The sequence below is a fragment of the Saimiri boliviensis genome, chromosome 14 (assembly GCF_048565385.1).
Source record: "Saimiri boliviensis isolate mSaiBol1 chromosome 14, mSaiBol1.pri, whole genome shotgun sequence".
Taxonomy (NCBI): domain Eukaryota; kingdom Metazoa; phylum Chordata; class Mammalia; order Primates; family Cebidae; genus Saimiri; species Saimiri boliviensis.
The window spans coordinates 5,137,830-5,153,489 of NC_133462.1; the positions used below are offsets into that span (position 1 = coordinate 5,137,830).

At 44.1% G+C, this 15,660-nt stretch overlaps 1 protein-coding gene across 6 annotated transcripts in view; it reads right to left on the reverse strand.

Moving 5' to 3' along the window:
• The window catches only part of ZNF331 (zinc finger protein 331), a 41,945-nt gene extending 27,037 nt beyond the window's left edge, over positions 1-14,908 (reverse strand). For 2 of the 6 annotated variants that reach the window (XM_074385998.1, XM_010331971.3), the window contains exons 1-2: positions 14,070-14,216; positions 13,167-13,233 (exon numbers count right to left, since the gene is read on the reverse strand). The gene's annotated coding sequence lies outside the window, so the exon portion shown is untranslated. The other 4 variants (XM_074385995.1, XM_074385994.1, XM_074385996.1 and 1 more) reach the window with 4 other exon arrangements.
• Between the last annotated feature and the right edge of the window lie 752 nt (positions 14,909-15,660).

Sequence of the window (15,660 nt, forward strand, 5' to 3'; positions counted from 1 at the left end):
TCTTAGAAGACGTCAAACTGAGAACATTAGAAAGAGGATGAATCATGTGTTCTAGGACATTTATGTAAACCATTTTAATTGCCACTGTACTGAATTTCACTTATCTTGGATTTGTTATTTGTATAGTTGTTGTTTTTTATTTGTACATGTAATCATAGAAATGTTACTTTTACAAGCATATTTGTAAGGCAACAGGTGTCAGTGATTACTGTCATGGTCTTTGAAAGAACCATTAAAATCATAGAAAATCTAATCCTGAAAGGCTGTAGAGCCATCCTCAGTATCCAGATTTGTTCCAGAACCCACCTGGATATCAAAATCCTCGAATGCTTAAGACCCTTATCCAAAGTGGTGTAGTACTGGCGCAGAACCTATGCACATCCTCCTGTACACTTTAGATCACCTGTAGATTCTTCATGAATATTTAACATATGTGCTATGGCAATAATTTTCATACTGTATTGTTTAGAATAATGAGAAGAAAAAAGTCTATACATGTTCAGTACAGATGCAAACATCCAAATTTTTTCCCAAAAATATTTTTGGTCTGTGGTTGAATCCACAGATGCAGAACTCATTCCAAGGGTGCACTCTATTTTTTAAGTAATTTATTGCTATGGGATTAGTTTCAGATGAGGTGTCTCTAATCCTATAAGGTGTAAATACATGAGCGGTTTCGCAAAACAAGACAAAGATCACTGGTACACTGCTCCCATCCCCATATGCTCACAGGTAAAATATGACCCATGGCTGGGCTGGATGCCTTTTACAGATAACCATTTGGAAAGTCTTTGATTAATTTACTTTATCAATTACAAGGATGTACTGCTCCAGAAACAAAAACACATACATGTTTAGAGGGAAAGTGGAAGACTAGAAACATATATACCAAAATATTATTAACAGTAATTATCTCTAGATGGGATTATGGGTAATTAATTTGAAGATTCTTCTTTATGAACTCCTTAGAGGACTGCATTTTTTTGCAGTTGGTCTGCATTAATCCCATTACATGAAATTTAAGTTAAGGGAGTTCTAATTTTAAAAAATGATTAATGGCCAGGTATGGGGCTCACGCCTATAATCCCAGCACTTTGGGAGGCCAAGGTAGGCAGATCACCTGAGGTCAGGAGTTCGAGACCAGACTGGTCAACATGGCAAAACCCCATCTCTACTAAAAAGACAAAAATTAGCTGGGCGTGGTGGTGGGGGCCTGTAATCCCAGCTACTTGGGAGGCTGAAACAGGAGAATATTGCTTGAACCCGGGAGGTGGAGGTTGCAATGAGCCAAGATCTGGCCACTGCACTCCAGCCTGGGTGACAGAGAGATTCCATCTCAAAAAAAAAGAAAAAGAAAAAAAAAAAAAAAAAGAAAGAAAAAATAGACTTAAAATAAAAAACTGTAAAGAGAAGCAAAGAATGTCATTGTATAATAAAATCCATCAATCAAGATGATACACCAACATAGATATGTATGCATCCATAATTGGAGCGCTTAAATACATAAAACAAACATTAAGAAATCTGAAGGGAGACTTAGATTTTAGTACAATGATAAGAGGACTTCAAATCATACTTTCAACAAAGGAAAGATCACTCAGACAGAAAAATTAACAAGGAAAGACTGGACTTTGAACCTCACGGTTGTATTCTGCACCGTCTGTCTAATAGCAGCAGCCTGTACATTCTTCTCAAGTACACATGAAACATTCTCCAGGACAGATCATGCTAGGTCACGATACAAATCTGAAGAAATTTATGATGACTGAAATCATATGAACCATCTTTTCCAACCACAAGGACATAAAGCTAATATCAGTAACTGCAGAAATGTAGGTAAATTAAAAAATATGTGGATATTAAACAACATGATACTGAACAACCAATGGGCCAGGGAAGAAACTGTAAAACTATTTTGAGACACCACATCTCAGATCTTAAAGGATGCAAGAGAGGCAGTTCTAAGCCGGAAGTTTATAGCAATAAACGGCTACATCAAGAAAGAAGGAAGATCTCAAGCAAACTAACATTTCACCTCAAGGAGCCAGAAAACAAACAAATGGAGTCCAAAGATAAGAAGAAAGGAAATAATAAAGATTAGAGCAAAAAAATAAGTAAAATACAGGCTAGAAAACAATATGAAAAATATTTTTTAAAGGGTTTTTTTTTTTTTTTTTGAGACGGAGTCCCCACTGTTCCCATAGATAGGATTTCTGAGGTTAGAATCATGAGACTTCTAAGAATTGCCTAAGGTATTTCTCAGGTCCCAAATTCCAGTGAAACAGATGACACCAAGCAGTCTGAAGATATCCATAGAAGAACGGAATCAGCATGAGAAGTTTCTTCATCTTCCTGTCCCATGACTCTACCCTGCACTCTTCAACCAGGGATTTCTACACTGTGGCCTACTCCAAAGCCCTCAGCAACCCTAGCTCCAAACTCCTTAGGAAGACAGATTTGATTTTCATCCCATCTCTTTGTCCTGCAGCCTTATGGTAAAGCTGCTTTCTTTGCTGCAACCTGGTGTACTGCTGTGCAGTGCTCATGGGGCAATGGACTATTAGGGTTATAATACTGGCATGAAAACATACACAATGGAAGAATAGAGCCCAGAAACAAACCCAAATTCATGGTCAATTGATCTTTGACAAAGGTGCCAACATTGCACAATGGGGAAAGGGTGATCTCTTTAATAATGGTGTTGGGAAAACTGGGTATTTGCATGCAGAAGAATGCAAGTGGACCCTTATTTTACTCCATATAGAAAATGAGGCCAGGCGCGGTAACTCACACCTATAATCCCAGCACTTTGGGAGGCCGAGGTGGGTGGATCACTTGAGGTCCGGACTTCAAGACCAGCCTGGCCAACACGGTGAAACACCATCTCTACTAAAAATACCCAAAAATTAACTGGGCATGGTGGCAGGAGCCTGTAATCCCAGCTACTCAGGAGGCTGAGGCAGCTGAGGCAGGAAAATCACTTGAACCTGGGAGGTGGAGTTTGCAGTGAGCAGGGGTCATGACACTACACTCTAGCCTGAGTAGAGTGAGACTTAGCATCAAAAAAAAAAAAAAAAAAAAGTCAAAACAGATTAAAGACAAAAGTTAAGACCAGAAACTGTAAAATTACTAGGAGAATACATAGGGAAATTTTCCTTCACACCACCCTTGGCAATGAGCTTTTGGCTATCACACTAGATCAGACGTCCCCAAACTACGGCCCACGGGCCGCATGCGGCCCCGAGGCCATTTATCCGCCTCCCCACCCACCGCCGCATTTCAGGAAGGGGCACCTCTTTCACTGGTGATCAATGAGAGGAGCACAGTATGTGGCAGCCCTCCAACGGTCTGAGGGACAGTGAACTGGCCCCCTGTGTAAAAAGTTTGGGGATGCCTGCACTAGATCATCCTACAAAAGCAAAAATAAGTAAATGGGACTACGTCAAACTAAAAATCTTCTGCACAGCAAAGGAAACAGCAAAGTGAAAGGGCAGCCTACAGATTGGGAGAGACTATCTGCAAACTATCTATCTGATAAAGGGTTAATATCCAAAATAGGGCCAGGCATAGGGGCTCATGCCTGTAATCCCAGAACTTTGGAAGGCTGAGGTGGGAGGGTAACTTGAGCCCGGAGTTTAAGACCAGCCTGGGCAATATGGTGAGACTCCCATATCTACAAAAAACTGAAAAATTAGCCAGGCATGATGGCCATGTGCCTGTAGCCCCAGCTACTGGGGAGGCTGAGTGAGGCAGGAGGATTGCTTGGGTCCAGGAGGTGAAGGCTGCAGTGAGCTATGATTGCTCCATGGCACCCCAGCCTGGATGACAGAGCAAGACCCTGTCTAAATAACAAAAATAAACAAAAACAACAAAATACATAAGGAACTCAGACAACTCAACAGCAAAAAGCAAACAACCCTGCTGATAAATGGGCAGACAACTTGAATAGCCATTTCTTGACACAACACATACAAATTGCCACAGGTTTGTGAAAAATTGCTCAAGATCACTGGTATTATTCAGGGAAACACAAAGTTAAACCACAATGAGATACCACCTCATCCGTGTTAAGAACGGCTTCTACTAAAAATTAAAAAAAAAAAAGATAACATGTTGGCAAGGTGTTGGGAAAAGAGGACCCTTGTACACTGTTGGTCAGAATGTAAATTAGTACAGACATTATGGAAAACACTATGGAGAGTCCTCAAAAAACTAAAAACTATCATAGGACTCAGCAATCCCAATCTGGGTATATACCTGAAGAAAATGTAATTAATCTGTCAGAGCGACACCTGTGCTCCCATGTCCACTGAGAAGCATTATTCACAGTAGCCAAGATAAGGAATCAAGCTACATACTCATCAGAAATGGATAAAGTAAGTGTACAGATACACAATGCACAATGCGATGCCATTCAGCCTTTAAAAAGAAGGAAATCCTGTTATGGTGACAACATAAACTAGACACAGACAAACCCTGCATGATGTCATTTACATGTGGAGTGTAAAAAAAATCAAACTCACAGAAAAAGAGAGGAGTTTACCAGGGGATGGGAGGGTGATGGGGAATGAAAAGATTAAAGGAGATCAAATGGGAATGATTTCTGGAGATTTATTGTCTAGCATAGTGACTAAATATAACGAATAATATTGTATACTTTAAATATGCCAGGAGAGTAGATTTACACGTTCTCATTGAAAATATAATTATCAGTGAGTTGAGGGATATGTTAAGCTTGATTTGTCATTCCATAGTGTATACACAGATCAAAACCTCTGTACACCATACACATATATAAATTGTCACTTAAACCAAAATGAAAAATTAACATTATATATATAAGTAAAAGGAAAAAATCGTATACGGAACCTAAGTGGCCTACAGAACATCAAATCTTCATTACCTAATCTTTTACAGAAGACATCTGTCAACCTCTGCCCTATATCTGTAACTCATACTAAACATTAAACCATATGGTTTCTCACAGTTGACACGAAGAAAGAACTGAAGAAAAATAGAAGCTGTCAGCTAAAAGAAGTCCAAGTTAACAGAATAAATTTTGATTTACTGCATACTGAAAAACATCCCTGCCTTTGATGACACAGAAATTTGTTCAAACTCCACTCTTTTTTTTTTTTTTTTTTTTTTTTTTTTAAAAGAGATGGGGTTTCACCATGTTGGCCAGGCTGGTCTGGAACTCCTGACCTCTGGTGATCTACCCACCTCGGCCTCCCAAAGTGCTGGGATTACAGGTGTGAGCCACTGCACCCAGTCCAAATTCCACTCTTAAAAGCCTAACAAAGCTGACAACTTTGCCAGGTGCTGACTAAACAAGCTAATTTTCTCTTTTCTTGTGCTCTAAACATCAGTCCCATGGAAAATAACAAAGATATCTGTGTTTGACCCCACCTAAAAACGAATCCCTTCCTTACAAACGCACACTGTAAAATAAAGCACTAACATCAACCTCTAGGAGGTATTTTTCTATACCATCAGATCTTAGAAAACTACAGCACACAGCAGGACGTCAACAATCTGACAAATGGGTTTGTGAATACTCAGAGGAGAGAGCTGGTCACCCAAGGGTACAGAGAGGAATATACCTGCATGGCACTTGCCACACCTGCTGGGGAGGAATTACTGGGAGACTGCTATTAGGGGGTATATTTGGGGCCATAAAGAGTAAACAGTCCTAACTCATAAAAACACAAATCATTTAATGAACAAAAAAGGTAACTCATGTGGAGAGTGGACTTTAAGACACATACTATTAAGTCACTGCAAAAGCAATTGCCATTAAGGGTAATGGCAAAAACCACAATTACTTAATTATTTAGGTTGGTGCAAAAGTAATTACGATTTTTGCCATTACCTTTAATGACAATTACTTTTTCACCAACTTAAATAATTCTTCCTTTTCAGGATGCTTTTTCTGAAGGATGCCACCCTAAGGGAAAAGGAAGAATGAGACCCTAGGATCTTTCTGGAGCACAGGCTGTATTAGCAAATACCCTCCAGGACATACCTGCCCCCAGGCCATAGCCAAAACCAATCCGAATTAAGAAGACACTGGCATTTGTGAGTTTCAGAGTTCTTGGGGACTAACCTGTATTCACTGGGGTTCTAGAACACATGGTTCCCTGACACCCACCTACCAAGTTAGTCATCTCTCCCCTCCATGAGGACTCGCACTCCAGAGGCTTTCTGTCACTGCCACACAGGAGCCTGTACGGAAAACACTTCTGGCTTGAACACTGTTACCTATGGCTATGGCTGTGCCCTTTTTGTACGTTAAGTTAATGACAGGGTCCTGGCTCTCACATCCCCCACTAGGAGCCGCTGCTCTCAGGCAGGTAAACCACATGGTTGGAAGGTGAAGGCAGAGGAAGCAGCAGAGACGATGGAAATACAGATATGAGACTGTGGGTCAGTGACTAGTCTAGGATTGTATGTGGATGACTGGGGGCGTGGCCTGCTGAGTGTCCATGGGGGGATGTTAGAGGGGCCGTGTCACCCCAGCTGGGACCCTGTCTGGCCTTTGAGTGGGGTGACGCCGGGTGAGTCACAGCTGTCCTCAGAAGGGTGTCCCCTCCTAGCCCCTCTGGACGTCACCTGGAATTCTCTGCAGGCCATCAGCACAGGCTGCCCCAAGCTGCTATTCGATGTCCCTTCCTGGCTGGGCTGTAAACAATGTGCAGGCAGCAGCTGTGCCCTGTTCATCTTGCTCTCATTCCCAGTACAAACGTCACAGGGTGTGGCACAGTGCAGGCTCTTAACCAATTCTCAGAATGAGGATCACAGGAAAACAAACATTTAATTTTGACTCAAAATTTCACATTTGGTATTTATTCCAAGAAAACAGAAAAGTACACAAATGTATGTGAAAGGGTGATCAAGGAAAATTTCTTTTCTAGGAAAGTAATTTCTTTTTCTAAAAAACTGAGAGGGCGGGCACGATGGCTCAAGCTTGTAATCCCAGCACTTCGGGTGGCTAAGGCGGGTGGATCACGAGGTCAAGAGATCGAGACCATCCTGGTCAACATGGTGAAACCCCATCTCTACTAAAAACACAAAAAATTAGCTGGGCATGGTGGCGCGTGCCTGTAATCCCAGCAATTTAGGAGGCTGAGGCAGGAGAATTGCCTGAACCCAGGAGGCAGGGGTTGCGGTGAGCCGAGATCACGCCATTGCACTCCAGCCTGGGTAACAAGAGCGAAACTCCGTCTCAAAAAAAAAAAACAAAAAACAAAAACTGAGATAACTGTAGGTTCATATGTAGTTGTAAATAATAATACAGACAGATCTGGTGTACCTTTAACCTGACTTACACCAGTAGTGATGCCTTGTAAAACTACAGTACAGGCCGGGCACAGTGGCTCAAGCCTGTAATCCCAGCACTTTGGGAGGCCGAGGTGGGTGGATCACGAGGTCGAGAGATCGAGACCATCCTGGTCAACACGGTGAAACCCCGTCTCTACTAAAAATACAAAAAATTAGCTGGGCATGGTGGCACGTGCCTGTAATCCCAGCTACTCAGGAGGCTGAGGCAGGAGAATTGCCTGAACCCAGGAGGCGGAGGTTGCGGTGAGCCGAGATCGTGCCATTGCACTCCAGCCTGGGTAACAAGAGTGAAACTCCGTCTCAAAAAAAAAAAAAAAAAACAAAACTACAGTACAGTATATCGCAGCCAGGACACGGACATAGATTCCATCCCTGATCTTATCTACAATTTCCAGAGAATACTGTTTTAACAATGAAAAAACAGAATGTCTCACAGGAGATGATAGATTAAATAAATTATGGTTTGCTATATGATGGCATGGAACACTAATAATATTCTTACTGAGAATTGAGAAAATCTTCTTATTGAGAAAATTTTGATGATGAATTACCAAGTGAAGAAGGTAAATTAAAAAGGTGTATATAGCCGGGCGCGGTGGCTCAAGCCTGTAACCCCAGCACTTTGGGAGGCTGAGGCGGGTGGATCACGAGGTCGAGAGATCGAGACCATCCTGGTCAACATGGTGAAACCCCGTCTCTACTAAAAATACAAAAAATTAGCTGGGCATGGTGGCACGTGCCTGTAATCCCAGCTACTCAGGAGGCTGAGGCAGGAGAATTGCTTGAATCCAGGAAGTGGAGGTTGCGGTGAGCCGAGATAGTGCCATTGCACTCCAGCCTGGGTAACAAGAGTGAAACTCCGTCTCAAAAAAAAAAAAAAAAAAAGGTGTATATAATTTGGGCAGAGATGTTTTGGTGAAATTAAGAACACAGGCCATGTGCTCTGACTTTCGAGATGTGAATTTGCACTCTGGCAGTTAACCTCATAGTGCCTGTTTCATCACTGATAAAATGGAATAAAAATACTACAGGGAAAAAAACCAAAAAAACAAAACAAGAAAAAGAAAAAAAAAATACTACAGGGCAAGACTGTTAAAAGTGGCAAGTAAGACAATCTACGTAAAACATTCGATAGTATGTTTATTATGGTAATAAACATATTAATATGGTAGTATGGTATTACAATTAATATGGTATTACCATTAATATGGCAATATGGTATTGACCATGGGGTACCTGCCTGAGAGCAGCGGCCCCTAGTGGGACGTGAGAGCCAGGACCCTGTCATTAACTTAACCAATGAAAAGGGTAGGGCCATGGCCATAGATAACAGTGTTCAATACCATGGTAATATGGTATCACAATTAATATGGCATTACCGTTAATATGGCAATATGTATTAATAAATATATTAATATAGTAATATGGTTATTACCGAAGATCAACTCATGTCAGCCAATCTTTTTTTCTTTTAAAAAATTTTTCTATTATTTTTAATTTCAAAAATTCATAATAAAGGCCAGGCGCAGTGGCTCACACCTGTAACCCCAGGACTTTGGGAGGCCAAGGCGGGCAGATCATGAGGTCAGCAGTTCAAGACCAGCCTGGCCAACATGGTGACACCCCGTCTCTACTAAAGATGCAAAAAATTAGCTGGGCATGGTGGTGCCCGCCTGTAGTCCCAGCTACTCAGGAGGCTGAGGCAGGAGAATCACTTGAACCCAGGAGGTAGAGGTTGCAGTGAGCCGATATCGAGCCACTGCACTCCAGCCTGGGTGACAGGATGAGACTCCAGCTCCAAAAAAAAAAAAAATATTCATAATAGAGACAGGGTCTCACCACATTGCCCAGGCTGATCTTGAACTTCTGGGCTCAAGTGATCCTCCTGCCTCCCAGCCTCCCGAAGTGCTTTGGATTACAGTGGGAGTTACTGCATAGGGCCCTCTCCTTTTTTTTTCCTCATTGTAAAATTTGCCTTCCTTGAACCCGCTGTCTGAGTAATCAATTTTAGCCAAAAATAGCACTCGGAGTCTGATGTTAAGAATGAAATCATTTTGTTTAGCAAAATGAATACATTAGCAAAAGAGATTCTAAGAAATCGAGAGGAAATGTTCCCTTTCCATCAGCAACTAAGGGGACAGAGACGTTGTTCTGCATAAGAAAATGGAATTTAATGACTCTAATCTGAGAAGATGCCAATTTTGAGAACATTAGCAAGAGGCTGAATCTCGTGTTCCGTCGGATAAGGGAGATACACAGGAGATACTGTCATCTAATTCTTTTTCTATCTTGGAAATGTTACTCACACAGTCCATATTTGTTACCAAAGAATCTTGCTAATGTTACATGGAAAGTCTGTATCTGCAAGGCATCCAGTGATTAATGTTCACCAGTCATTACTGTAATGTCCCGGGAAAGAAATATTACAATTCTACAACCTAATTCTAAAGGGCTGTCTTTCTTGAAAATTGGTTGCCATAGGTTAGATTCAGATGATGTCTTTCTAATCCTATAAGGTAGAAATATATGAGAAATATTTCAAAGCAAGGCAAAGATCACTGGTATAACCCTTCTATTCCCAACCCTAACCCTCATTACACAGGTGTAATGAGACTCATGGCTGGGTTCGATTCCTTTTATAAATTAAGATACGTAGTCTTTGGCTCATTTACGATTAATTAGCAAGATCCAATACTCCAAAAACAAACAAAACACACACATGCTTAAAGGCAAAGAAGAGGACTAGAAACATAAAGACCATCATTTCAAATGTTCTTTTCTTGTTGTTGTTGTTGTTTTTAAGACACTGTCTCCCTTTGTCACCCGGGCTTACAGAGCATTGGTGTAATCACGGCTCACTGTATCCTGGAACTCCTAAACTCAAGTGATCAGACCACCTCAGCCTTCTGAGTAGCTGAAACTTTAAGTATGCGCCACCATGCCTGGCTAATTTTTTTTTTTTTTTTTTTTTTTGAGATAGAGTCTCCCTTTGTGGCCAGGCTGGAGTGCAGTGGCTCGATCTCAGCTCACTGCAACCTCCGCCTCCCGGGTTCAAGCGATTCTCCTGACTCACCTTCCTGAGTAGCTGGGACTACAGGCATGTGCCACCATGCCCAGGTAATTTTTTGTATTTTTAGTAGAGACGGGGTTTCACCATGTTGACCAGGATGGTCTCGATCTCTTGACCTCATGATCTGCCCGCCTCAGCCTCCCAACGTGCTGGGACAACAGGCGTGAGCCACAGCGCCTGGCCAATTTTTTTCAATTTTTTATTTTTGTAGAGACAGAGTCTCACTGTTGCCCAGGCTGGTCTCAAACTCCTGGCCTCAAGTGATCCTCCCACTCTGGCCTCCCAAAGTGCCACCCGTTTAAAATGTTAATCAGTGATTACCTCTGGATGGTACAGTTATGGGTAATTTGGAGATTCTTCTTTAAGGGCTTCTTAGGAACTGTGTTTTTTCCCCCTCATCAGGCCTGCATTAATCCTATTCAAAGAAATGTAACAAGACAGGAGCAGGGTTCAGCAGCTTGTGCCTGTAATTCCAGGAAGTACTTGAGAGGCTGAAGTGGGAAGATCACTTTAGCCCAGGAGATTGAGACTGCAGTGAACTATTATCAAGCCACTGCACTCAAGCATGAGCAACAGAACACAACCTTGTCTGTAAGAAAAAAAATCACGTAAAAAATGAAATATGACTGTACAACATTTAAATTTAAAAAAAGGACCATAGGCCGGGTGCAGTGGTTCACTCCTGTAATCCGAGCACTTTGGGAGGCTGAGGTGGGTGGATCATGAGATCATGAGGTCAAGAGATCGAGATCATCCTGGCCAACATGGTGAAACCCCATCTCTACTAAAAATACAAAAATTAACCGGGTGTGGTGGCATGCGCCTGTGGTCCCAGCTACTCGGGAGGATGAGGCAGAAGAATCGCTTGAACCCAGGAGACGGAGGTTGCAGTGAGCCGAGATTGTGCCACTGCACTCCAGCCTGGAGACAGAGCAAGACTCCATTTCAAAAAAAAACAAAACATAGTTATGGGGAGCTAATACATGGTTATCATGAAGGAAACTCTGAATGGATTGGCCTGACCTGTGTGAGGCCAAATCATTACCTCTGAAATATCTCAGTACGGTAATTGCTGGCACCTTACATGGCCAAGGGGAATGAAGGTTGCAGAAGGACTAAAATTGCTAATCGGCTGACACTGAGATAGGCAAGATTATCCTGAGTTACCTCAGTGGGCCCTCAAAATTAGAAGATGAACAGAAACATGTGGAGAGAGAAGTAGGGTCAGAGTGATGTGATGGAAAAAGGACTTGACCTGTCTTTGTAGGCTTTGATGATGGAAGAAGGGGTCACAAACCAAGGAATGTGGGCAGCATCTAGCAGCCAACAAAAGCAAGGACATAGAATACCTCCTATAGGATGGGCACAGTAGCTCACATCTGTAATCCCAGCACTTTGGAAGGCCAAGGCCAGCTAATTAATCACCTGAGGTCAGGAGTTTGAGAGCAGCCTGGACAACATGGCGAAACTCCATCTCTACTAAAAATACAAAAATTAGCCAGGCGTAGTGTTGCACATCTGTAGTCCCAGCTACTCAGGAGGCTGATACAGGAGAACTGCATGAACCCAGGAGGTGGAGGTTGCAGTGAACTGAGATCATGCCGTTGCACTCCAGCCTGAGCAAACTTCTGTCCAAAAAAAAAAAGAAAAGGTCCTGAGAGAGCTCTCACTTTCTTTCCTCCATGGAAGGACACAGCAAGATGGTGACAGTCTCCAACCTGGCAGAGGGCCCACATCAGAACCTGACTATACTGGCACCCTCTTCTTGGACTTCCAGAACTGTGAGCAATAAATGTTTGTTGTTTCACCCACCAGTCTACGGTTCTTCGTTATAGTAGACAGAACAGACTAAGGTAAGAATAAATGAAGGAGTCCGTGCAAAACAGAAGAAAGTATGGTACAAAAATGTGCTCAATAAATGTGGCCAGGCTACTCTCTTCCAAAAGATTCATGAATAATCCTAAATAATAAATTAAAATGTCATGTTGGATAAGGCATTTACAAAAGTCTTATTCAATGGAATTTCTAGGCAATTTAAGCATTTCCTTCATTTTCGGTTGTTAATAACTATTAGCAGAATTTAGTATCACGTCAGGTGCATTTTTCTTTCTTGCGGCTATCACTAAACTCGCTTCTTTGTATCTGTAGAGTGTTCCATGAAATGAATGTGGCATAGTTACTTAACCATTTTCATCATCCTGAACAGTAATTGTGGTCAAGGTAACACAGTTTTTGATGCTAGACCAATGGGTCCAAATGTCTTTGGGGCATGTATACCCTTCTTAGTGCCATGAAATTATACAGTATCTCCTTAGGGTGGTGGTGGTGGACCAATACACTAACGCTGATGATATACAGAATGTCCCTCGTAAAGTTTCAAGTGGAGTAAAGGAAGGCCCTCAGGTTAAGGATAACAGTTCTAGATCATTTGAGGTTGTGGTTCATTCTGTGAACTTGTAAACACCCACCCCAGTTACCTTCCTATGTACGTTGCTCCTGACGTACAGACATCCAGACTTAGCACATAACAGCAGCACTCACTGCACACTTACACTCCGGGGTGCTGCTCTGTGGGTTTTATGCATGTTAATGCATTTCACCCTCCTCACAAGCCTATCTTCAGAACGCTCAAAAAGCTAAGAGGCAGAAACAGGACTCAAATCTCGGTCACCTACATTTAATGTTTGGTCTTGTCTTATAAACACGTATCATTTAATTAAAAAAAAAAAGAAAGAAAGAAAGAAAGGAAATGTACCTGAACCTTTACGATGTTTAACGATTTGTCTTCCTCCTCGCGGACGCTTTTTCTGAAGGATGCTGGCCTGGGGGAAACAGAATTTCGGGAGGACAAGCAACGTTAGAAAACACCTGGCATACCTAATGAAACCAATGAGAAATACGAGGCCCCGAGATGGGGTTTCTGAGATTCCTGAAGAGCACGCTGAGGTTAATGAGATGATGAAGCGCGGAACCGCCTCTCTTCTCTCCCAGTCTCCCACACCAGGGACTTGTCCCTCTACAGGAGAAACAATACTCCTGAGGCCACCATCTCCTGTCACTCAGACGGCCTGCATGGACAGCACGTCTGGCTCTGAAAGTGTCCCCTCATGGCTGTTTCTCCCTTCTAGTTGGTGAATTTCCCAGTGGGGCTCAGGTGCTTTCGTCTCTCTGCAGCCCTTGTTCTCAGGCAGGTAGCGTTTGTTTAGAGGGTGAAGGCAGGGGCTGCAACAGCAACGCTGGAGCTACAGGTCACGCTGTCACACACTCCTGCGCCACCCAGAAGGCCCGATCACCCTCACCCAGTACAAGCCTGCACGGCTCAGCCTCACCACAGCACACGCTGTCCCGAGGCACATCTGCGTCCCTCACGCCCACTAATGCCCAGCACGGCCATGCTGCCGGCCCCGCCACCGCACACCGTGCAAAGGTGCATCTGTGGGTCCCGGCTACCGCCCTCACAGAGCCCCCAGAGTTCACCTCACAAAGTCCCGGGGACGCGCCAATGAGGTTTGTGTCGCCCCAAAGCCTCTGAAGCACCCCCGGGCCCCAGTTATGGGAAGAACCTGGCTGTGTTACCCCAAACTCTCTCTCCAGCAAGTGCGTCACCGTCAGAAGCCCGGTGCCCGTCTCTCCTGGGAGCCACGCGCGCCAATCTCACCTGCGCGGACTGGCAAAGAGGCCACGGCTGCGTCACCAGTGCAGACGCGCACCCATGTCACACTTAAGGGGACAGAGCCGCCGCGTCAGCCTCGCACTCCCACGCAAGTACGTCACACGCTTGGTCCTGCCACCAACCCCCACCGGAGGCCAGTGCGCAGGCGCACCCTGGACCCGGGCGGGGCCTCGCCCAGCACGCATGTGCACAGAGCCCGACACGTCTGTGCAAGTAGAGACCGCGACACATAGCGTGCCGAGACGCTGACGTGCATGTGTGGCACACAGACCCTGACAGGCGCGTGCGTACGCACAGACACCGACACGCATGTGTGCATGGGGCCCGACACGCATAGGCAGGCACAACAGAGCCCGACACGTATGTGCGCATGCACAGATGCTGACACACTGACACGTGTGCGCGTACCCCTCCCACCTCTTTCCCTCCTCCGCCTCTCCCGAAGCCGCAGATGTACCGGGTGGTCCCCCGATGGTATCCCTGGGTTCTTCCTGGGAATTGAATGCCCCGCTCAGGCCCGACCAAGCCGGGGGGCCTCGGGAGAGGGTGAAAAACTTGAGGACGCAGGACCGTGTCCGGGGAAACCAGAGACCCAAGCCCCATGTCCCAGCATGCAGCGCGGCATACTCCTGAATGGTCTCTGGGAAACGTAGTCCAGTTTGTTCCCAGGCAGGGGCCTCAGGGCTGTTCCCAGGCCAATGCTGGCGCAGGCAGCCCCATGCTAAGCCCTTCTTGCCCCCGCGGACGTCCCTTCCTGGCCCCTGCAGACGCACCTTCCCGGGTGGAGAGCGGCTGTGTCACCCTAGCTGGGACCTCCTCTGGTCTCTGAGCGGGGTGATGCTGGGCGAGCCATGACTGTTCTCAGAAGGGTGTCCTCTCCCAGCCCCTCTGGGGTGTCACCTGGATTTCTCTGCAGGCCGCAGGCTGCCCCGAGCTGCTATTCGGTATCCCTTCCTTGCTGGACTGTAAACAATGTGCAGGCAGCAGTTATGTTACGCTCTCATTCCAAGTACGAATGTCACAGGGTCTATAGGATGTTGCAGGTACTTAACCACAGTCCCAGTTCAACTCAAAATTCCACATTTTGGTATTTATGCCTAGGAAGTAGCTATAGCTGTACACAAATGTATGTTGAAGTATGTTCACGATATACTTTTTTCCTGTAAATGTTTTTCTCTTTTAATTAGATAGACTATAGATTCCTATGTAGTTAACAAGAAATAAAATGGAGAGATCTGTGTACCTTTCACCTGGTTACCCCAGCTGGTGACTGTAGTATATAATACCACAACCGGAACATTAACACTGTCGTAATCCACTGACATTACCCAGAATGTCCAGAGAATAATTTTTACAAATGAAAATCTTGCAGTGGGAGATAAAGGAAAATCAGATTAAATCATGGTGTGTTATACAATGACATAGAGTACATTTGCTACTAATACTGACTCATTAGTTGAGAAAGAAGTTCTGATGAAACAGTAAGTCAAAAAGGTAGGTGAAAAAGATACATATAATTTGAGCAGAGATGTTTTAGTGAAATTAACACAGGCTCTGTGGTCTGATTTGAGGCTGT